At 37.2% G+C, this 25,011-nt stretch overlaps 1 pseudogene; it reads left to right on the top strand.

Annotated features, from left to right (window-relative positions):
• Positions 1-21,808: 21,808 nt before the first annotated feature.
• LOC143680576 (protein O-mannosyl-transferase TMTC3 pseudogene) lies at positions 21,809-22,983 on the top strand (annotated as a pseudogene).
• The last annotated feature ends 2,028 nt before the right edge of the window (positions 22,984-25,011 follow it).

The raw sequence follows: 25,011 nt of genomic DNA, 5'->3' as shown, positions 1-25,011 counted from the left end.
GAAGATAGAATTGCTAATGTTATATGTAAACTAGATGAAGGATTTACAGATACTATGACGTTTGACCTGGACATAGAAGAGTAAGTAGGGCTTTGCCACCCATAGAAGAGGAAATGGTAGGGAATTAAAAGTGTTGATTCTCTGTTCAAATTGTCAAGGTCAAATCTGACCTCTGTGATTTACTAGTCCTGTGATCTTGAGAAATTAACTTAATCCTCCTGTCTCAGTTTCTCATCTGTGAGAAAAGGAGAAAATAATAGAGGTACTCCAGATGATAATTGTTTGGCTTAATAACAATAATAAGTAAAGGACTTAGCAAAGTGTCAGATAAATAACACCCAACAAAATGTAGTTACTGTCATTAAAAAAGGAATTCCAGGCATAGAAATTGGCTTGTACAAAGGCAAGGTGCATGAACAGTCATGGTTTATGTGAAAAATGCTAAGCTTTGCTGTGGGGGTTGGGAGTATGTGGGCGGGAGCTAGAAGCAGCAGCTGAGCCTGGAGGAAGAGCATATGGTGGCAGCCATGAAGTTGTAGCTAACAAATTCAGGCTTAAGGCTAATAGGAAAATCCACTGGCTGAATCCAAAAAGCTGGAAGGTGATGCAACCGGATATGGCTGTAAGGACCTCCTGGCAGCAGTGTTGAAGGTGGAATTCGATAGTGAAGAGCTTGTGCCCAGTAGGCCAGTTAGGAGATTATGTCACATTCTAGGGCTAGAGTTAATGGCAGTGCTTGGGGCAACAGAGAAGAAGAAGAAAGATTCTGTGGCCATGCCTGAAGTAAAGCCAAGAGGATTTGGTGCCATTTGAATGTGGGGTGAGGAAAAGGAAACTTTGAGGGTACTCTTGAGGCTTCTAACCTGTGTTACAGGGTAGATGATAACATCAGTAAGAGACTGAAAAGACATAATTTGGAGAAGAAAATTATGAAGGAGGAAAAGGAAGGTTACTTTTTTGGGGAAAGTCAATAAGCTTGTGTTGCCAACTAGACATCCAAAAAGAGACATCTAGAGGGGAGTTAGGCACTCTGACTAGAGATTCGGGAGTCTGCATCACACAGATGATGGTGATTAAAGGTGTGGGAGAGAACGAAGTCTCTCAGGAATAGATGTAGGGTGAGATTCATCTGGAATACAGGATTGTTTGGTCTTGCTTGTCAACTTCAGCCTTCCAGACCCAGAGGCATTTGTCTCATGATGAGCTTTTTGCCATGTCCTAGTGTTCTCATCTTATGGATTTATAACTCACTCCCCTGCCACTCCTCTCAGATGTAGTACCCTGACTATTAATTTTCCCCTAGAACACAGTGCATATTTGTATCTGGATATACTACCCTCAAATAATTGGGACAAACAGATCATCTGGTCCCTCCTTGACCTTATTCTGTGCTCTTCTGGGCTAAGAGATGGAGGAGGTGGCAGCAGGAAAGTCTCCTGTGAAAGGATAGTTACAGATGTAAGGAAAGAGGTGAAGAAGAGGTATCTTGGCAATCAGGAAGAGGGTTTTTTTTTTTTTTTAATGGGTCAACTAGAGCTTCATTTTATGCAGAAATACCATTCATCTCATTTCTTTGAAATGTGAGTTGAGGCTGAAAATTTTACAATCTCTTGATTTTTGTTTGGGATGACAAAAAAGCAAAAGATTTGTTCCCTCTAAGAAGACTATGTTTCAGAAACCAGTATTCAAAGTTCAGCTCATCTTTTTACTAGTTAACAACCTTGTTACTTAATTTTATGAGCCTAACTTTCTATGTGTAAGATTAGAGTAACTCATTCCACTGCGTTAAGGATTAATTAAGGTAATTTATGAAAGCTAAAACAGAGCCTGAAAAAGACTTAAGTCTGTAGTCTATATGTGCTTCCTTCCCTTTCTTCTCCCCCTTTTCCATGTCCTTCAATTACTTTTGAAATATTTCAAAATCTAAAGTTTTCATAACTTAATGTGAAATGCTCACTGTCTCTAAAATATACTGTGAGCGTCAGAGCATTGCTTACTGATAGGGGTAATCTGTGATGTTGGTACATTTATTGGGAGGTTACTGCAGAGTTTGGGTTTCCTAAGGATTTCAGTACCCCTATGACAAGAGATCCCCTGTGGTGATATATATCACCTCGGGCATCATACAGGTATAGGCTGATATCTTTGTATCCATAGTATTTATTGACTGCTGTGGTAGATTGAATAATAATGTATCCCACCAAAAGACATGTTCCTAATCTTAATGAGCATCCTGTAGATGTGAGCCCATTTGTAAATAGGACCCTCTGAAGATGTGTTTTAATTAAGGTTGGACTCATTTGTGAATAGTGTCTTCTCAGATCTCATGTAGCTGTGGGCAAACTGATTCAGGGTGGGCCATAATGTGTTTTACTGGGGCCCTTGCGAAGAGAAAGCCACAGGAAGAAGTCAGAAGTCTGCAGGGGAATGCAGATTGCCATGTGATGGGAGGCAAAGGTGCAAGGCAAGGGATCCCAAGGATTGTGGCAAGCCAGCAACAGAATGCTACAGACTTTGGGGAGAAAGCACAGTATTGTTGATGCCTTGATTTTGGACTTCTAGCCTCTAAAAGTGTAAGACAATAAGTTCCTGTTATTAAGTCAACCAGTGTGTGGTATTTATCACAGCAGTCCTAGCACACTAAGACAACTGGGGAGGCTTAGACTTTAAAGACGCCCTTATTTTTATAGTTGAGTAATAAAATAATTGTAGTAGTGTGGGAACTATCATTAAATGGGTGCTTAATAGGTTCCACACATTGCACCAACAAAGCTCTTCTTTACATATGTGACGTTACTTAGTCTTTCAACAAGGTTATGAGATAAGTAAGTCATCCACATGTTATCGTGAATAAAATGAAGACTTTGAGAGATTGTAAGGTAACTCATTCCAGGTCATACAGATAATAAACACCAAGAGTAAGACTGAAAACCTTGCCTTTCTGACTCCAAGACTAGTGCTCTGACTTCACTGGTGGGCTATTCTAATGTAAGACTCTGGAGGCATCTCTTTAGTACATAAAAAAGTTTCTGAGAAACTGAATAGATAAAAATTAGACCCCAATTTACCCTCATGATTTAGTTCCAGTGGTCGCATTCAAGGGTGAACATGATCTATTATGAGGTGAAGGCCATGCCAGCATCTTACTCTCTGTCTCCACATTTCTGAGTTGCTGCTTCTGATTCATTGTTTTGAGCACTCCTTGAGGATCTAGGGCATTGTTTTTTTCCTATTCTTTCTAGCTTGGTGTCATTGGGAAAAGGATACTTAGAGTCCTCTAAATTAGATTTGATATCTGCCTTCTCCACAGTTTTGGAGAACATTAAGTGAGCTTATGAAGGTAAGTTGCCTGTATTAGTTTCCTAAGGCTGTCAAACTTGATGGCTTTGAACAACAGAAATGTAGTCTCTCGTTCTGGAGTCTGAGATCAATGTGTCTGTAGGCCTGTGCTCCCTCTGAAACTGGGAGACTCCTTCCTTGTCTCTTCCTAGCTTCTGGTATTTGCTGGTACTCCTTGGTGTTTTTTGGGTTGTAGATGTATCACTTCAGTGTCTGCCTCTGCTGTCACATGGCGAACTCTTCCCTGTATGTGACCTTCTCTGTGCCTCCTCTCCTCTTCTTATTAGGACACCAGTCATATTGGATTAAGGGTACATCTTACTCCCTATGACCTCCCCATAATAGTTATATTGCAACAACCTACTTCCAAAAAGATCACATTTTGAGGTACTAGGGATTAAAACTACATGTCTTTTTTGGTGGTACAATTTAACCACCAACAATATCCTTTCAATTGTAAAACATCAAACTAATGGAAAAATAAATACCATCCTGGTGCTGAGAATGTGCCATGTCAGTACTTTTCACCTTACACAAAGTAAATCAATAAGAAAATAATAATAATAGTTAGCTAACGGTTGTTTAATGCTAACAATGTATCATGTTGAGGACTTTATTATTTCAGGAACTTTCTAGACAATCCTCTGAAATAGGTAGCACAATCATCTCTGCATCACAGATGGGGAAACTTGGCTCTGAGTGCTTAAGAAATTTGGCAAGATCAGTTGCATGTGCATGCTGGAGGACTGACTAGGGGCATTGGTATTGTTTTCATTTTATGCTTTTTAAAGATCTGTCCATTAGAACTATATCATGTTCTGTGTCAAAAATGTTAAATTATGTTTGTTTCACCCACACACACAAAAAAAAAACAAACAAAAGTTAGCAAAGAATATTTTCAGGACTGCATTTTCTAATATGATATTTTACATTCTCAGCTTCTTTCTATTGTGATCAGTTTTTTTAAACTAGACCATATATACTGGTTCTAAACCTAGTGGATTTCTCTTCTTCTCTTCTTGTGACCATATGTCCATGATACAGACACTGATACAGACATAAGCAGATGGTCAGCAATAGTCACTAATGTCTCCTGACAGGCCTGGGATCTGTCAGGCAAGTAACTGTCCTGGAGTGGAACGTATATCTGAAATATGTCACTCTGAATGAGAAAGAAATGTTACAGTAAGCAGAAATCTAGATTTGATTAGTGTGATGATATTGATACAGTTTCTGGATAGATTAAATGCAATTAACACAGATTCCCTGGAAAACCACTGTCTTTGTACCAGAATTCCATTGGCATATAATGTAGCAACTGCTCTTTTATGGCCATTTTGGATGTGTAAGATCATATTTTATATGTAATTGTAGTTTTTGATACTTAATCATAATAATGTAATGAGTTCTTCAGGTTCTAAAAGCTCATCCTGTACTCAGGTTTAAAGAATATGAAATGATAGGATTTAAAAAATCTCTGGTGGTTATGGGTGCTTCTAACCCTTTTGAAGTCTGTCAGCTAAGATTTTAAGGCCAACATCTAGAAATATAATGAGGGTCAATTGCTGCATTCCATACTTCTGAAGCAGATGTTCTCCAAGCAAATTCATTAGGAGAATACAACTTCTGAATCTTCTCAGTTTAAGCCTTTGTAGGATACTGGATTTTTCTGAATAGCTAAAAGACCTGTCCCTCCCCTCACCAGTGAAAAAGAGATTACATGTAAGTGGATGATACTTAATGTTCAGCATTTGCTACATGAGCAAATAATGCCTATACAATCTTTTAAATTTCAACTTAAAAAATTAGCCTTTTGAAAGTCTTTTTGAAGAAGAACTCCCTGGAAGGCTGCCTGAGTATTGTGTATATAGGGAGAAAGAAGGCAATTGTTTAAAGTTGGTGTCACAGATGTTAAAATGGTGTTTAATGTTGCAGGTTCAGGTCTGTGAACTGCAGGTTCCAACTTCTGCATGTCTTCCACCAAAACTTCTAAGCTATCTCACAACTCAAACTGTCAGGAAATCTTGGTGTTTAAAAATCATGTCAAGCTGAATTTTCTCATCTTCCTAGGCCTTAGTTGTTAATTACATTGTATACAATTCTGTTTTCTAGTTTGTTGGACTTATTTCTTGGATGCGTGTTTGTGAATCCTTGAGTTTATCAATCATTTTACTGAGTTACAGTTGTGACTGAGATTCCAGGCATTTTTCTCTTCTACCCTGCAGATCCATCAGAGATCTTTGGTACTTTCATACCCCCAAATCTGTCCTTATTATAAGCAGAAAGTCCAGCATAACCAAAAGGAAGTTGGATTCGTAATAGTAAATTGGTATTTAGTAAAGATCTGTTATATGCCAGGCATTGTGCTAGGGAAGGCATTATATCTGGATTATTTCCCAACAGGTTGGTTATAACCTGTTACATTTTAAAGAGGAAGAAACAGACTGAGAGAAGTAGGTTAACCAAGAGAATGCAGATAAAAAGTAGCTGAGCTGCACTACAAACTGCCATTGGCCAGTTCCTCCATGCAATGCCTCAGTGCCTCTCTGCCTCGATTCTTACTGCTGGTGCTTTTCTGTCTATTACCCAATCCCTCAACTCTAACTTGCTTACTGACTAAAGATCTATGGCCACATGTTCTGTCTGCATTCCTGACCTGCCTTAGATTGGCTGAGCCTCTGTTGTGGGTTATCTCTCTGGACTCAATCCACACCTTTCTTGTCCTCTGTTACCTGCCCTTTGGGATGCTGCATCAGGTCTGCATGCAAAGGCTTAGCTCCACTTCTCTCAGCAAATGGTAGTCTATTGGGAATTTCTTTATGTATGTATGAAAGAGAGAGAGGAGAGCAAGTAAAGATCACATAGGGACAGCTCTTTACAGATGAACTTTTCTATGAACCTGAGAGTGACCTTGATTAGCCTCTTGGGCATTCTTGAAAGATTAGGATCTATGAGCTTCCCACCTAATGCCCATGCTTCCGGGCACACATATGTAATGGCCTTCTGCCTGGGTCTCGGGGTTGCTGTCATGCACAAGGCTGGGCCAGTATTGCCTCTAGATCTGTGCAAGGCCGAGCCTGCAGGTAGAGGGTAAGCACTGTGGGCAATGGGTGTAGCTGTGTAAGGCAGGGCCTCAGCTACTGCTCAGGCTTCCAAATGGGTTCGAGATCTGGACCCCTACTGTCTTCTCTGTGTGACAAAATGATCAAGAGGTAATAGTTTCTGATTTTCCTCATTTTTGCTCTAGTTAGTGGCACTGTTTATGGAGGCACATGTTTATGTCAAGTTAGAGTGTAAGAAGGCCCCTGCATGTACCTTTTTAACATACTGATGGTGCAGCAGCATCTTGAACACTGCAGGTACTTTTCAACCATTAGCGCTAACAGATGCTGTGATAATAATTCTTGAAATGATTGCTTCACGAGTGCTTCTTTGAATGATCTCATTCATAATGATGAAGATCATAAATTCTGAGGAATGTTAGACAAATTCCTAACCTGTCTGTGACTGTGGGAACTAACTGCCCCATGACTGGCCCTGAAGTACAAAGAGAATCAGCCCCAAAGCTTTTGTTTTTTCTTTATTTGCCAGAGTTAAAGGTGAGCTGATGTGATGTGATTAGCAAGGTTCAAAATAAAATTTAAACAGTCTTTTTTTTTTTTTTTTTTAGTTGACAGCTACTTGTTTTTTAAGTGACTCCTTACTCATTCCAGTTTTGGTCAATGACAGAGGCAAAAACGTCCTACACCCTGAGGGAATTCCTGTACTTTATATGGAACCATGAAGGATGTAGGGAGGAGAGGGGATATAATAAGGGATCCTGATCCAAGTCAAGTTTTAAGAAAGAGAAAGAGACTGATGTAGAGAGATTGAAGGAAAGACCATAGAGATGAGAAAGCCTAACTCACACATTCTCTGAAGCCATCAGATGCTCGTGTGAACTTGCTTAATCTCTACTGAGCTGTGTGTCCTCCAGTACAAATAATAAATGGCAAGTGGCATGCACCTGCTTTAACCTGTTTGTCTTCCTCTAATCCCCAAATCAAATCCTAATTGCCTGAAGTTCAGGAATCCTGGGAAAATATAGCCCCTCCCTGTGGTTCAAAAATGCTTAGGAATTAACATGTGTCACTGATGTATAATAGTGAATTTTATAACTAATTATTCAGAAAAGCAATAGTCCATGACAATACATAATGAAGAAACATACACTAATTTCCTTAAATAATAAATAAAAATTGCCTTAGCACATCCATCGACTTTCTTCTACTCTTGCCACATTGGGTACCGATAATGCTGACAAAATACTTAAGGCCCTAAGTAAAAGGAAGCAATTTTTAGCTCTATTAATGCAAAATCTATTGTGTTTTTAAGGCTTTACACTTCAAAACCTAGAATCAGAGAGCTATAGGTTTGTGAACCAACTATCAGTAGCTTTGATTGTATTGTCAAAAGGTTTTCATTTTCACCTGTACAAAAAACATTCTGAATCATGTGAGAAACCTAAGTTAAATCCAATTAAATGGAAACATTTCACATCATTTTATTGCAAAATGCTTGTGCTAGAAATTCTAATTCCATATGACAGATATTTATTTGTACATATTATGATGTCATTTATTACAGCTGCCAGTTGTTGCAGGAATGGTAAAACAGGAGATGTGGACCAACATGTATGGGGCCATGAGCTCATCAAAAGGATGTGGCGAGGAAGGAGTTATCCAGGCCTGGCATGAGAGTGTACCAGAGGAAAGCCTGAATTAAGTCCAGAGGAGAAAAACATCTTTGTGCTCCACTGTTTGCAAGGCGTGGGCTTTCATGGGTTCTCACTGAGCACTTACTGTGGGGGCCAAGAAGTGTCCCAGAATGCTTGACTATTATTCCATTTATAGGCTACGAGGTTTGTTCCATTTCTATCCTTATTTTACAGATGAGGAAACTGAGGCTCAGAGAGGTTCCCTGACTTGGCGGACAGCTTGTTGACAGCTCATCCACAAAGCCCCTAGTCAGCTTCTGCCTCCCATTGAGACTGTACCTAGGAAAGCCTTAGGCACCTCTCACCCCTGATGCCTGCTTTGGAGAGGTGGCTAGATGACAAGGAAACTTGGGAAATAGGTAAAAATGACATATTTACCCTCTGGTTTGCATTTTAAGTTGAGATTATTTATTTTTGGTCAGTACGTAGGTATTCCAAATAACTTTCCCAAAGATATATTCAGTCTTGGTGACGTGCTATAGCAATTGTATCCTTAGTTGTTTCAGTCCATTTCAATCAATGTTTCTAGTAATACAATTTCTTCACTTGTTTTTCTTGCTGATTTTCCAGTTCATTGAATACTGAATGTTGAGAATTAAGGCGATTTTTCAATAATGCTACAAACCTAAATCTTATTAAAGTATGGAGACAATTTACATTTTACTAAAATATGGGTTTAATTTAAATTTTATCAAAATGTCTCTAAATAATTTAGATTTTATTAAAATATGTAGATAATTTAAATTTCATTAACATATCTAGATAATCAAGGCAACCTATTTCTGGTAGGGACAAAAATGTCCATATTTTACTTTATAAGTGAAGTAAGTGCTGTCTATGTACTGTTCTCTCAAAACAGTCTGGAAAGCTCGGGAAATCTGAATTGAAAGATCTGACACTAGTCTGAACTCTGGCCCTGACTAGATAGGGTTACCATCGACAACTTGCTAATTCTGATGGTGACCCATACGAGACTCACCTTGAGTATTACCAAGGGCAGATCAGATAGTATACAAGAAAGGGCTCGAGGTACTGCCAAGCACTTTATTACTTACATCACCTCCCCTCCCCCATCATTGACACATTCATCTGGCCCAGTGGCTACCACACACCCCACGCCTCCTGATTGCTCTAATCACCCTGTTTGTCTAAAGAACTAGATACTTAAGTCTGCCAACTCTGTTGCGCACACCACATTCCGCATCTGGAATTCTGGTAATGCGCCAATTTGAATGAAGTTGTCTTGTTGTTTCCTAAATATCGCTAGACATCTGAGGGCATCAAGCCTGAGGTAGGGTGTCTGATAATAATAAAATGTGGCATAGACTGAATGGACCGTAGCTTGAGTCAGGTTTGACATGACTGATAATATTTCTAGGATTATAAACTGCTTTTCCTCCTTTTAGAAAAGATGGCATAGTGGGAGATGGTGGGATATTTTTTGTTCATTTACTCTCAAGAATTGTGTGTCTACAAGACAACATCAATTTGTATTGCATGACTCACATTGAATAAAAACAAGTTTGTATTCAAGAATCATGCATTCCCAGTTAATTAATTGCCCTTGTAAATGCTGGGGTGGATTATTGGTTAGTCACATGCATTTTTTGTTCCCAGAATGATGGCAGGTGTGCCGCTCTGGCTCATCATACAATTCTTCATGCCTGACTCACCCTTGCGTGCCTCCACCATCTTCTACACCCTTTGTATTAAGCTCTGTCTAAATACTTAACTGTCCAAATGCGTTATTATAAAGTATGATTATCCGCAAATATTTCAAAACTGACTTAGTTAGAATCTGTGTGTTTCATGGCCTGGAAAGAACCTAATCCACTCTCCTTTGTTTTATATCCATGGAAGGAGACACACTGAGAGACGAAGGAAGTTACCTAAGTCACACATTTAGTGACAGAGCTAATGGTTTCTGTAAAGGTCAATTCCATAATACGTAAGCTTGGGACATTGTAGATCAGAGAAAATGACAGATTTATGCCTCTTAGCTACATAAGATAAACCTAAGTTTATAAGAGAGAAAGATCAGCTTCCTGAGGAAAATTATTTTTGTGATAATGGTGAAATAATGAGTGTATGCATAACTGGGAATCCTGAAAAATATGATTTAATTTTATGGTCAACACGATTCAGAAATGTACCTAAAAAGTTGTAGAATTTGTTCACAAATACTTTTGTGTATTTTAAAAATAATTGGTATATTGCAACTCCTCAAAAATATCTTAATCTCTCTTCTAAAAATATTCTATTATGTCATTTTAGAGCAGGGAAATCTTATGCTTTACAAATATTATTAAAATAATTTTATAGACAGACAATTGAAGCAACAGAAAGAAATGATGTAGAATGTATCAGGAGAAAAATATCAAAGATTTGGATCATTTAATTACTAATGTATATTTAACCTACAGCAATATATTTTTGTACCAGGGATTCTGAACTCTTAGTTTGGATGACTTATGGTATCTACAGTTATTTAAAAGAGAAGGAATCATCAAAATAAATTATTAATTGAAATTCAGGTTAATTCTATTTGACCTAAAAAATAAATACAAAACACATGAGTCTCCTGAGCTGATGCAAGGAATAACTGGCAGTAGGCATTTTCCTGAAAGAGCAGAACACAGAGGGACACAGTTCAAAATTGGATAGAGTCATTTCTCATTAAAAAAAAGTCTTTAAAACACATATTCAACATACCTGAACTCTGCAAAAAACATCACTCAAAATGTCAAGTGATTGACCCTGAGGCAATACTCATTTATTTTTTATATTAGATTTATAGAGGGGAGCGCATGTTAAACCTCCAATTTAAGTTTAATTTTGTTATATACCAAATAAATTTATAGGTAAAACGATATATAATTATAACAGTAATCAACGTAATTGAGAATTTATTTAAAGCTCCTCTATCTCAATGGACTTCTTAATACTATATTCAACTTATTAAATATTTTTGTTTTTTTAATTGTTAGTTAATTTCTCCATCTATTATCTACAGATTAATTTTAAACTTCAAAGCTTCAAGGTCTCAGATTTGAAATTTCTGCCACTTCCCATGACACTCCTAATTTGGGTATCTGTCTCTACTCAGCATTTTATATGTTAAACATATAGATGGGTTCCCAGGAAAATTATTTCTTCTGCAGCTATTTGCTAATGTGGTGTTTATTTTCTCATGAAGCTAATTTAAAGAGAATGTGACATCAACATTTTATATTAAGAATAATAGTCTTTGACTATAAATGCTTTATAAAACCATGAGAAAAAAATTGCAGAAGTCCTTGTCCTCTTCATTTCCAGAGACATAACCCTAAATTTTAATTTTCTAAGAGGTATACAAAATATCATCTTCAAGTGGTTAGTGTACCAAAGGTTGAACAATAATCATTGGCTAATCTGTTGTGCCAAACTATGAAGAGTGTGTAATTAAGAATTTGATGGGTTGGATATTAGAAGCAAGGTAAAGTTCCTGTTCCTACATGTATATCCAAAAATCTAACCAAAACTCAATAGTTTTCTTCTCACTGTCTTAACAAGACACTTTTGAACGCCAGTCAGATAATTCAGCTATGCACATGGAAAGCAAAACTACATTTTTTTCAAAACAATTCAACATTATTTTACAGAAAAACAGACTGTTTGTGCTATTGACCATATTTTCATATTGCTGAACTGTCTGCTACCACTCAATTTCAAGCAATAGAGTAAATTTTAGATCCTAGAGAACTCTATCATGTAGTCAACTTCTACTTGACATGACTTCCTGCCCTCTATAGAGTCTGCCTTCTTGGGTTCGATGCATTGAATGCCATGTGAGTTGAGTAGTTCATCTGAAGAACCACAGGATTCTAAATTTAGGATTTTTTCCCACCTAACTAGAGTTCTCCCATCCATTAAAATATTTTGTGGCTAACCCTGTTGTTCCTTGTAAGTTGTGAGTTCCATTGAGGGCAATGAATGGACACTCATTTTGTTGCTTTTATCTTCATTTAGCACAGAGTTGGCACATAGTTGGTAGTGAGAGCCAAGTTAGAAGAACTGAATAAATCCACTCTAATACCTGCAAATACATGAAGGGATGTTGGGAAATTTTTAAAAGACCTCTTTTCCTCCTTTTCTTTCTGCTTCCCTTCCTTTCCTGTTTCTGTAACTCCCTCCTTTCTTTTGCAATTACTGTTATCACAATATTTGCTGATTCCTAAGTGTTAGCATTGCTGATTGAATTTTGGTCTTTTGCTGCTTTAAAATAACTTGGTTTAGGATATGACCTCAGTAGCCGCCCCCCCCCCCCCCAGCCCCGTCCCACTACACACACGGAGAACATTTGATCATTGAATTGTATGCTAAAAAGTTAGACTGTGGCGGCAAATTTGGAGAGACTTAGAAGCATTTCTAAATTTATCATTTTCATGGATTATAGCTAAGTGAAGAAACATGCATCTATTTTCTAAAAGAAATCAAGAAAATATTGGGTAAGACAATGAGATCTTTCATTATTTCAACAAATAAACTATTATTAACTTGTTTTATTCATATATTTTCCTATTTGAAGGTATGTGATTAAAAAAAAAATACCAATGATGCTGAAATTTAGCCTACAAAGTCTAGGCACAAGTTGGCTGTTTTTTGTTGGAAGAAATGATTAGACCTATTTCTAGTTTTTTGAAAGGCATTAATTTTTTGGTTTTGCTACATCAAGTGTGGAGAGAATACCTTGAGATGCTGTCATAAGGAGGGAAAAATAATGCATCTTTGTAAATTGTCAACAGCACATATTCTAAATCCTAAAATGTGACAAAAAGAAGACACTCGTTGGAGAATGAACATTGCTTTATGTGAAGAATCACAAGTGGGGCTGGAAGAAGAATTTTTCTTTTAAATTGGCTTCTTTATAAACTATTCACATTTTGGGTGATCTATTGTGTGCTCTTTCTCCGATTTGTAGTTTTTACTCTGACTCATTTTAGGCATGGTTTTTCTCTTCATTTAGGTCTTCGTCTATAATTGTGCTTGGCCAAAACAAAACAATTAAGGTTATTAATTGATCATAACCTTAGAGGGATCAGAGTGAAAGATATTTTTTTTTCACATTTATTTATATCACAGACCAATAGCTGAGGTGGGTATGAAGGGAAAGGCAAGCAAGAAAAACAGTATGGAAGGTAATATGTAAGAAGCAGTAGGAAAGTTAACCAATTAATAAATCAAGGGAACTTTAGAAATGAGATGAAAGGAGTCTTTACCTGTTGAAGTTGATTGATGACTCAGGAGTACTTATCAAGAGAAAGAGAAGGACTGAGGGGATTTGTATGGACTCAGTGAGACAGGGCGCAGGATGGCTTACTAATTTCTACTGTGCATGTGTCTAGAAAATAGTTTTGATTTGCTTCCTGTACTTAATGGCCCAATATTAGTGAAAGATAGACAAAAGTTGCTTAAATGTACCTTTCATTCAGGTGAAAGTTAGTGGAGTTTGCGCTCAGGCTAAGTAGCTAACTGTGGAGGCCTGGTTCAATATGAATTAAGGTAACTCAAGAATAATTATGACTTGAAACCAAGATGAGAACACAGGATTCACACTTTAAGAAAAGGGAGAAGGGAAATCACTGTTGTTAAATGACTTTCAGTGTGTTTGGCAGACACTTGGATGAGGGTCTAGATAAGTAAATTATTCCCTTTTCAAATCAAGGTTGATGTTATTTCCCTTGCAGGTGAAGGCACTAATGCTCTGGGAGGTTGTGTGATTTCCTCAGCATCATACATCAGTCTGGGATGACACACCTCCAGAGCCACTCTTTCTTCTGGGCCATCCTTAGCTTTTATTTTTCTTTTTACTTCCTCCCACATGACACATGACAGATGACCTCTGGGAGTCCGTGTGGCTGTGTCAGTGTGTGCCCTGCCATGGGATAATCTAGAAGTTATGCACAAATCCTACTTGTGCCTCTTTCTCTTTCTTAACGAAGCATTTTTTGAACACACAAAAATGAAAACACCATTTTATACAGGTAGTCATGAGTCTGTTCTAATAAAAATGCCACTTACTATTTGTTGAGCTCTGACTCTGGGCTAGGCAAGGAACTGTCTTATACTCCCTCTTTCAATCTTTGAATCGATCTCTTTGAGCTTTCACACCAGGCAAAATAAGGTAGCAAAACCAAGTCCTAGAAGTCAGGATGAGACAAGAGTGAGATTTAAATCTATGTTTCTAATTTCAGAGTCTGTACTCTTAACTATGGCACGCTGCTGCTACTCAAGAATGTAGGGTAATACAAGCACTTCCCATATGCTAATAAATATTTGCAGTACATATGAATAAACAAGTTGATTTGCTTACCAAAAATGTAAATCATCTCAATGTTTGATATTTTAACTGTTAATAATAAAATATTTCCAATAGTTCTAACAACAAATGTCAATACACTGGAGTGTCACCAAATTATAGGTGAGAAATTTTCCTTTGACCAGTTTGCCTTCATGATGCTAAATGCCCACAACTTTGCCAGCATAGAAAAAGGAGGTAGAGGCCAGGGAAAGCAGGTGTGATGGTGAGAAGATATCACTGGGGATTATGTATACTCCCCTTTCAGATTATGTTCAGGAACCGATCGAATGGTGGTTATATTTCAAAATAATGTTTGGGGCCAAGGCTCAAAGCCTAATAAATATGACACAGAATGCAATGGAGTCCTTTTCCTGAGAGAGCTCATTTTCCAGTACGAGAAAGACAAATATGCAATATGTTATATTGTATTTTAAGTGTTCTAACAGAGGCAATCACTGAGTACCATGGTGAACCATAATGATCTAATGCCATTTCACTAGAAGAGGTGCAGTGACATAAAGTAGAAATTAGAACAGGGATCAAGGTGAAATTTTACTTAGAGAGTTGAAAGTTTTCACAAATAAAAATACTGGATGTCCAGTTAAATCTGAATTTCAAAAAAAACAATTTTTTTTTACTGTATGTCCCAAATATTGCATGGGATATACTTACACTAAAACTAATTCATGTTTATTTGAAATTCAAGTTTAACTATGTGTCCTGCATTTTTATCTGATAACCTTACTTATGGGTAAACTACAGCTTGGTTAAATTGACTAGTAGGGTGGAACGAGAGATTTTCCATCTAATCCCTACTCTGAAATCCTCATCTCTAATAAACTAATTTTTAAAATTTTATATGTGCACTGCTCTAGCAAGTATCTGCAACAATTTTGTAATAATTTGGAAGGTTGTATAAACTCTATTCTCATTTGGGAAACAAGGATGACTTAAATTCCTTTAACTCGTACTAAAACTTTTGCTAGGTCCAAAGCAAAAGATATTATCAAGATACTATGTCTCATCAGTTAGAGAAGCATCTGAGGAGAGTCACAATTGAGTGAATTCCAAATTCTTTTCCAGCCCAGAGACTGATTCAATAAAATTAAAAAGCAGCAGGAGGTACTATTTCTTACTCACCTTTAAGAATATTGCCCAAATGCCTTCTTACAATAGACCTAGGTTCATAATTTTCTTTCTAAAGTTTTAGATTGCCTCATGTTTCACTAAGCCTCCTTTTATAGATGGAATAATTAAGAAGTTAATAATGGTTAAGTAACTTGCTGAGATTATACTCTGAGTCACTGGCTGAGCAAAGAGCAGAACTCACAGCTTTGAGTTTTCAATTCCCTGCTTAACACAAAGGGCCCTGCTGTCTGCTTTAACCCAGCACTAAAATGCATGTCCCTGACAACTTAAGACATTAGCATTTATGGATGATTGAAGAGACACACAAAGCCTAAGTCCTTAATGCTATATGTGAAATGTAAATCAGCCAGGAGTTTAAAGTAAAGTATCATACTGAAAAGGTACCCTGGAAGCCTCATCAAAAATGTAGTTGTTGAAAGAAACAAACTCACCTCTCCATGAGATAATACACCAACACCTATAGCCAGAAAAAAAAGAAAAAGAAAAATGAGCTAGCATTTCTGCAGTTCTTCATTGAAAGATAAATGTTTACTTAGAAAATTGACCTTTTTAATATCCACTTGCATAGGAACCATACTTAAAATGGAAATTCCAAGATGGATTGGCCAATATGAACAGACTTTAAAAGTGAACACTTATTTTTTATGGTTTTCAATTTTCTTAGATGTACTGTTCTCTTGCTAAGTCAATTAGTTTCCCTCACTCCAAATATTTTGGAGGAAATAAATGTCACGTCAAAAACTGAACACAAAGTCTAAGACTTCTTTTGCTAATGTACATGCCCTTGTTTTCTTCCACAGGAAATAAATTGCACATTGCTACCAATTATTAATAATAATTTTAAGAATGGTTTCTGGCATCTTATTCTGCACAGGTAACTTCCACATATAAGTTGCTGTTTTTTTCTCCCTGTAGTAAACATGTTACCAGTGTTTACTTGGTAAAGTTGATCTATTCATGTTTTTAACAAGAGTCCATCCTGTCCCTAGGGGGTAGATCACTTGTTGATTTTCCTGAACTATCAGTAAGATCACTCATATTGGGGAAAGAAGGAAATGACTAATTCAAAGGCCACATTCTGGCTTTACCTCCTAAGGTCACTCACAATAACTTTATACCAGTGACGTCTTCAGTAGGCTGGCCATGCAAAGGGGTACCCATGCGCTAGTTTTAATTAAAAGGAAAAAACAACAGCACAATAAACTCTTTTCCAAAATATGTTACATGGGTTTTTCTCTGCAGTCATTTGCTTTTCTGACACTTTTTGATAAAAGTATAAAATTGTTTAACACCAGAAAAGAAAAAAAAATGTCTGAAAGGCTGTTAAAGAATGAACCAAATATTTGTGAAATACATTGAGATGCAAAGGGAATCTGGAGGGAGCTGAAGCTGTCAGCATAGATAAAAGCAAGCTTAGTCAAATGCTTTCGCAAAGATTCTCTGTGACATCAGGGTGCCCACAGATAGGACCTTTAATTAGCCATATAGGCCAGTTCCCTTAATTTCTTTCCTTTAATGGGGCTCATTATGTTACAACTGCAGCCCAGATGTAGTCATCATTCCCTCATTTAGCAAAGCAATTAGCCAACATAAAGTCTTCAGTGACTGGAAGCAGTGAGACCACACTGCTGCCGCAGCCTTTTCTTACAGTCAGGACAAGAGGAAATAGTCTGAGAAAGAGGTAATTCCTCTTAAGATAGGTTGATTGTGATGTCTGCAGATAAAGTAGTTATGCAGATAAGTGCTATAAAGAGGTGAGTTAGGGACCTGGGTGTACTTTGATTTAAGGGTCAGGTGGAGAAAGCTGTTTGAGACCTCTGCTCGTTTTTTCCTGACTATGGTGATTGGATTTTAATTCCCTGGGTTGTAAGAGGACTTCTATTTCTCTGTCCATGTGGTCACTTCTGCTGAAATCCTGTGTTGGTACATTCCCGAATTTCTGTCTTGCTTATGCATGGCCCAATCATTGTTTCTACTTAACTTTTTTTGGTTCAGGTAAACCTGGAGAATACTTTCGATTTGAAATCTTCCCTTTCTTCCATCTTTTGTCCCTTCTGCTCCTTTATACTCTTTTTAACCCTTGTTCTGTGAAGTAATGCTTTAATGGAAACATACAACGGTAACTTATTTGTGAATATTTCTAATGGAATGTTCTATTTGTTGCTTTGAAGGAGTTTTACCTAGAGAACAATTTTCTATACATATGCTTTTGTCAATTAATCAACAGAGAACCCATGCGTATTACAAGAATTTATGTCCAAGCCTTGAACAGTATGACTCTTTCAAATTGGCTTGCATTCAGAGATGGGTTAATGATAAAAAAAAACATATTTTGATCTTACTTAGATATTACCAACTCTAAAACTGCCTTCAAATTGCTTAAAATTTTGATTTAAGAGGAGAAAAATACAGGACAAGTATACAATGAAATCTTGTATCAATTTCTTGTAGTTTAAGATACTTTTCTGATTATAGAAGCAATATAAAATTTACAAAAATTTTGAAAAATAAGGAAACGTATAAATGAGAAAATAAAATCCCATTTTCCTCCTATTCCAGGGTAAATATATTTCATGTATGCTTGATATGTATTTCTATGTGTACACACACACACTCATATATATATCTCAAAGGTATATATATGTATATGAAATTGGCGTCTAGGATCTAGACTACATGTCTCAGTGTGGCCATGGGATTGGGTTCTGGATAATGAAATCAGAGTGGAAATAATATAGGCCACTGCCAGGCCTGGCCCATAAAACAATATCGCCTTTTCTTTTACTCACTTTTGTTCTCATACTCTTGGCTGGACAACTGTTCCCCAGAGTGACCTTGGAAAGCACCCTGTTGAAGTCCTCAGAGTTTCTATTAAAATGGGTTTCTAAATGACTGCATGGAGGAGAACCTCCTAACAATGATACTTTACATGTGTAAAAAAATAATTCTCTACTGTGGGAAGCCTCTGAGAAGGATGATTTGTTACAGCAGTTAGGGTACTTTTACTAACATAGGTTATAATGCTATCATTTTATATCTGATTTTTTACACATACAAATACTTCATGAATATTTTCCTACATCACTACTTTTTTTTTCCTTGTTAAAAGTACACATAATCAGTGTTTGCCTAATATTTTACTGTATGGATACAGCATTTTAACTAAACTACTGGTGTTGATCATTTATATTATTTTAGCCTTTCACTATTCTATTTATTAAAGCATATTTGTACACATCTTTGGTTGTCCCTGTGGGAAATATTCTTAGATTTAGAATTATTACACCAGAGGGCTGTGCTTTTTTGTAGATTTTATTTTATTTTTTCCCTACCTGGCTTCAGGTAGGCTATGCCTATTCACACACACTTATCAGCAGTGTTTGGTAATATTAATTGCTATTTTTATTCCTAATGGGAGTTCATTAGCTGAATTCCAAGGCTCTGTATCACCAACCCATTACCTAGCTGATGTCTTATATAACAGATGAATCTGAATAGTGTTATACACAGTAAAAAGGACCTTAAGAATAGGTACTGCAAGAATTCATGTAAAACTTTCTTAGAGTGCAAGGAACCTCCTTGAAGGGAAATGACAATTTTCTTTGGCCTCTCTTTTTAATATGATTGTTAAATTGGGTGTTCTTTGCTATGACTAGATTTAACATTACTCTTTCTTCTCCTCCCTAACTCTTCCCCACACCCCTATTATTGTCACCTCATTCCCTGTCCTCCAGATAAATGGTGACAGAACTTAACTGTCTCTTATTATTTTGGAAAGTTTCTAATTTTTTCTATTTCATCCTAATTATTTTAAGGTGCCATATTTTTGCCAAGGCACAGAAGAATGGAAAAATATTTATGTCCAACAATTATCACCACTAGTAGTTAAGTGTTAAAGGTGTTCAGAGGGAAAAAAACAACAAAAAAAGAAGTTTTAGGACCCATCACATCACCTTCCAACTCAAATGATTCTTTCTCTCTTTCTCTTAGCTCTAAATCATTCTTTCATCATAATAAAAAGCTTGCATATTATAATTTTGCTCTTCAACTGAATTATAATTATTGATGGAGAATTGGGAAACTTGTTTTTTTGTTTTTTGCCTTTTGACTGAATAGATACCTTATTTTTCTCAGTGGAATGTATGAGGAAAAACAAAAAAAAAAGATGCCCAGTAATGGCTTCTTCATATTTTTTAACTTTTGAAAAATTGGCTCCTCACAGGCTATATAACAGAATAAATTGTCTAACAAAGAACTTTTCTTTCTCATATTTTTAACACTGAAGGACCAAACAAGGTAGGAGTCATACCTGTAGAATGGAGAGAGCAGAAATTATTTGCTAGTCATTTGTGTTGAACCCTTACTAGTAACGTCAAGTTAAATGTTCTGTTTGTTATACTAATATTTCAAAGAGTCAAAGGGTTCTTACAAGATCCCTAGAGTATCTCTTTATCTGAATAGAATCTGCCAAATAATTTTCCATACTTCATTACAAACCAATTCACATATTGTATTTTTAAATATAAAAAAACCTTTTTATTGCAGTAGACTTGGGATCGATTTTGTCCCGACAATGTGTCAAAGATCAACAGTTCTATTAGTCTAATGTGAATAAGGGTTGTAATTATAATCCCCATGATTGATGTATATGTGTGACTTCTCATTTATTATAATAATGGACATCTATTCTGGATTGCATGTATCCAAATCGGATACTAAAATTTTAGAAAACAGCAACTTTGTCCTGTACAGTGAATAGTCAAAAAACCATAAAAACACTGGGATTCACTTAACCAAAATTAGTATACACAGATTATCTATTACCAGGGCTACAGGGAAAGTCCTGGGAGGCAGGAGGCACAGAGGCTGAGGGACCTCCCATGCTGGTGACCTGAGCAAGTTAGGGGCTTCATGGAGCCACTCACAGGGCCATTCTTCGCAGTTTCCTGAAGCAACCTTTGCTGTGGAACCCTCCAGGTGAAAACCCTTCCCAGGTGAGAACCCTCCCAGGTAAGAACCTTTCCCAGGTGAGAACATTTCCCAGATGAGCACCCCTCCCAGGTGAGAATCCTTCTATTCTAGTTTGCTAGCTGCTGGGATGCAATGTATGGACAGCTTTTAAAAAGGAGAATTTACTAAGTTGCTAGGTTACAGTTCCAAGCCCACGAAAATGTCCAAATTAAAGCAAGTCTATAGAAATGCCCAATCTAAGGCAGCAGGGAAAGTTACCAATGATGTTCAGGGTTTCTCTCTCTACTGGAAAGGCACATGGTGAACGTGGCGGCATCTGCTAGCTTTCTCTCCAGGCTTCTTGTTTCATGAAGCTCCCCTGGGGCATTTTCCTTCGTCATCTCCAAAGGTCTCTGGCTGAGTGGGCTCTCTCTCTCTCTCTCATATCTCAAGCCTTTTCCAAAATGCTTTCTCTTTTAAAGGATTCCAGTAAAGTAATCAAGACCCACATAGACTGGGTGGAGTCACATCTCCATGGAGATAATCTAATCAAGTTTCTAACATATAGCGCTGAATAGGGTTTAAAAGAAACGGTTGCTCCCACAAGATTGATTAGGATTTAAACAGATTTTCTAGGATACATAAATCCTTTCAAACCAGCACACCTTCCCAGGTGAGAACTGCTCCCAGGTGAGGTCTGGCTGTTGGTAAAGCAGAGGAGAGAGGCTTGGGCAGAGCAGTCCTGTTTTAAAGAAGCTCCACACACTGTGATTCCAGGGGCTATCCCATTCAGAAGAGGAGGTAAGACCTGCCTTCTCCTTAGGTATTTGTGACAGGTTCCAGTGTGGTGCCCCCTGAAAGGAAAAAAAAAGTTTTGTCTTTATTTGATCAGAATCTGTTTCCATCTTGTGAAGTGGGAACTGCACAGCTGAAATCATGGTTTGGGGACCAGAGAAGAATTGGGAATCCGCCCACCACACCACTGCTCTGGTGGATTTAAGAAGGAGCAGGCTGAGCCAGTGTCGTTTGCTCTCTGCTGCAGAGAGAAGAGGCTGTGAGACTCACCAGACCTGCTACTGTCACTTGCTTCATTACCGAGGGTGCCGTTTTATGGGAGCACCTTTTCAGGTACTCCCTACCTGAGATAAAATAAAAAAAAAAAAATTTATTTTTCCCCCACAATTGAACTGTTGGATCCTTGGAAAGAGTAAGCACTCAATACTGTTTTGTTGAAAGAATTATGTTGTTTATGTCAATTAGTACTTGTAGAAGAAATGGCTGATAGTAACCTCAAAGAAGGAGCCTTAACAGTACTTGTGGTGACTGCATTGAAACAGCCTTTTTGTGTGTGGTTTTATTTTTTGATGGTTAAAAATTGTATTTCAGAATGACTCCTGTGACTGAGGAGAGAAGCCACCCATCTTACCATCCCTTATCAGTATTAACATTTAATTAAATGATCTTTTCAGGGAGCTGAAACCAATGTCAGATCATCTCCTCAGTCTGATTTTTCATGTTGTGCTTAATGTGATATTCCTGAAACTCTGCAGACTTTTTCTGGATGCTGGCTTCTTTCCTTCTTGCAGTGCAGGAGTAGGATGTTTGCTTCTTTACTTCTTGCAGGGCACCCAATACACACAGAAGCAGTAATGGGTGTTGTAGGAAGAGCAGAACTTCTGTCATCTATCCTTTTCTTCTAGCACATTTTTGTCACATACCAAATCAAAAGGACACAAAAGGATTGTGTCACATACCACAATCCTACAGTGTGGATTCCAATGGTATTGACAGTGTTTTTAGTGGCTGTGGCAACATTGTGTAAAGAGCAAGGAATAATAGTTGTGGGAATTTGCTGTGTGTCTAAAGTGCTCACAGCCCAGGAGTGTACTCTGCCATTATTATGTACTGCCGCTGGACAGTTTCTTAGTGGAAAGGGTAGTAATCCATTTCCGTGCTGTGGACGCTAATAAAACTTATTGTTTTGATGTTCAGTACACTATTTCTTGTGTTAGAGTCCAGGTTATTCGGTCCCAGCTTCCAGAATTCACCAAGTTTGATAACCCCTGTATGCCCAGCTCCTATTAGGCAGCTAACGTGAGCTACCTCCTTCCTGGAAATGCTTGGTTTCTATTAATTCCTTCAGAGCTCTGCTGTGATTGGACCATGGGGACAATCCCACTTATAGAGTCATTTCTAGGCATTTAAAATCAGGCCACATTTACTTTTTTTCTTTGGCTGGCTTTGGGAATATTCAGTCTCAATACCCTGGCGATTCCTCTAAGATGGTTTTAATGACACCATGTTTAATGCCGTTGCCGTTCACTCCCACACTGAACCTGTTTTTTTTCCAGTTGGATTTGTAGTTGCTGAGGGAGTATTATATGATCCTCGCACAGGGTTCTATATTTTGGTAGCTCATGGATGGCAGAAAATATCAAATAAAATCTAAGTTAAAATGTTAGTTCATGTAATGCCTACTAAGAAACAAAAATTACTAATTCTAGTCTGGGGGTCTTTCTGAAAGACCAGATCTATTTCAAAGATATTAAGATTAAAATACTTAAACAATAAGACTAAAAATTCTCATATAAAGCAATTACATTTCTTTACTTTGTGTTACTGTAAAAAGAAAATGTTAACAGATAGAAGTAATGAAGAATAGGAGAGGGAAAAAGTTATAACAAAACCGTTTTGTAAAACTATTATGTCGAAGTCAGAGCTTATCTCTGAGCTTCCCTAGTAGATGAATAAACATAAAAACATGAGATTTTATGGATCTCCTTTTCTAATAAAGAAGAATGCTAATGAGTCAAGACAAATGACTTTTTGTCTAATATGAAAGAACTTTCCCACGTATCTTTAATAAGGGATACCAAATGTCACAGCAAATGCTGTCTTCCAAAGCAGTTTTACCAAAAAGAAAAGCAATGGTGTCCCACCTATGGTTTTATTTTATAATCATCTATTATGAAAACTGCTAGCACTTGTTTAGCTTCACAAAGGTGTGAAGGTAGCCATAAGTGTGCATAAACACTGGTGGGAGTACAGGCTCTGGAGCCAAACTGCCTGCTTTAAACATCAGTTCTGCCTCTGATTGACTGTGGGGCTTAGGGCAACTCACTGACATCTTGGTATGAATGCATTAATAAATGTGAAATGCTTAGAATATGTTGGATGCGTATTAACTACTCAAGTAATATTATCCATTATTACTTTTATTCATTGGTATTATTACTAATATATTCTTTTAAAATCAGGAATTTTCCCCTTTTTTCACATCTGTTTGACTAAAAATGAATTTGTGATCAGGAAAGACACATTTGACCCTTCCACATTTTGCAAGCACAAGTCGTTTTCAAGAATAATGTTCTCTTGCTTCAAAGTCATTATGAGAAAGAGTTGTAACAGGAAAGCAACTTTTATAAATGAGCCACTCTATTTTTTGTCACATCTTCTTAAGTTATTCTTCCAACAGCACATAAAAAACAAATAAAAGGGGGAGAAGCTGCATTTTAGTACACAAGGATATACTTTTTAAGTGCAAGAGAGAATATTCACAAGGATGGTCAGTGGTGTGAAAGAACTCTTCATAGCAAGGGTCATTGTGTCACAAGTTAAAGGACCAAATGACAGAAAAAATGAAGTTTGGGAATGTGATATATCACTTCTCTCATTACTATATGCCTGAAGGTGTCTGCTGGTCATGTTCTAGATTGTAGAAATCCTGGAGCCAGAAAAAAATACTTCTGCCTTCATTCATTTACATCACTAAAATTGGTTTACCATCCATTTTCCCATTTTCATTTTCTGAAGACCTATATAATGATCTTGGTTAAAATGCTCAACCTCTTTGGATACCAGTTAACTCATCTGTATTTGAGATTAAAAGGCTTGTTCTCTCTGCCTTCCAGGTTTGCTGTGTTTGTCATCGGACAGTCACACAGGTGAAGGTAGACTGCACATTGTACAGAAGGACCAGACACAATGGGGTGATCCCTGTTCACCCAACTTAGATGGGTTAGTAGTTGGGTGATATTGCTCATTTAGCCTCTTTGAGAATTAGTTTTATCCTGTCTGATGTGGTGGATTGTCAGTCCTTCTTTAAAGATATATGTGTTGAGTGCATATTATGTGCCTGGAGCTAATTTAGGATATATTAGAAAGCAGCCACTGTTGCCATAAATACTCCATTTCTGTTTTAAAATTGAGGAAGATGGCATCATTGTCATAACATCATCATCATCATCATCATGGCAATTTTTTTCTGCAATTTCTATGTATTTTTCATTGTGCCACACCTTTCACATGCACTACGTCGTCTAATTCTTATGACGTTTCTATCTATTTCATACTGCTGATAAACACCATTTGACAGATGGAGAACTCAAGGCTCAGAAAGCTTAAGTAACTTGCTCATTTTCATGCAAATCCAGCTTGCCTTGATTATTATGAGTTATTGCCTTAATTATTATTATAT

The sequence above is a fragment of the Tamandua tetradactyla genome, chromosome 4 (assembly GCF_023851605.1).
Source record: "Tamandua tetradactyla isolate mTamTet1 chromosome 4, mTamTet1.pri, whole genome shotgun sequence".
Taxonomy (NCBI): domain Eukaryota; kingdom Metazoa; phylum Chordata; class Mammalia; order Pilosa; family Myrmecophagidae; genus Tamandua; species Tamandua tetradactyla.
Note: the sequence above shows the minus strand (reverse complement) of the source record. Positions and strands in the feature narration are given on the sequence as shown.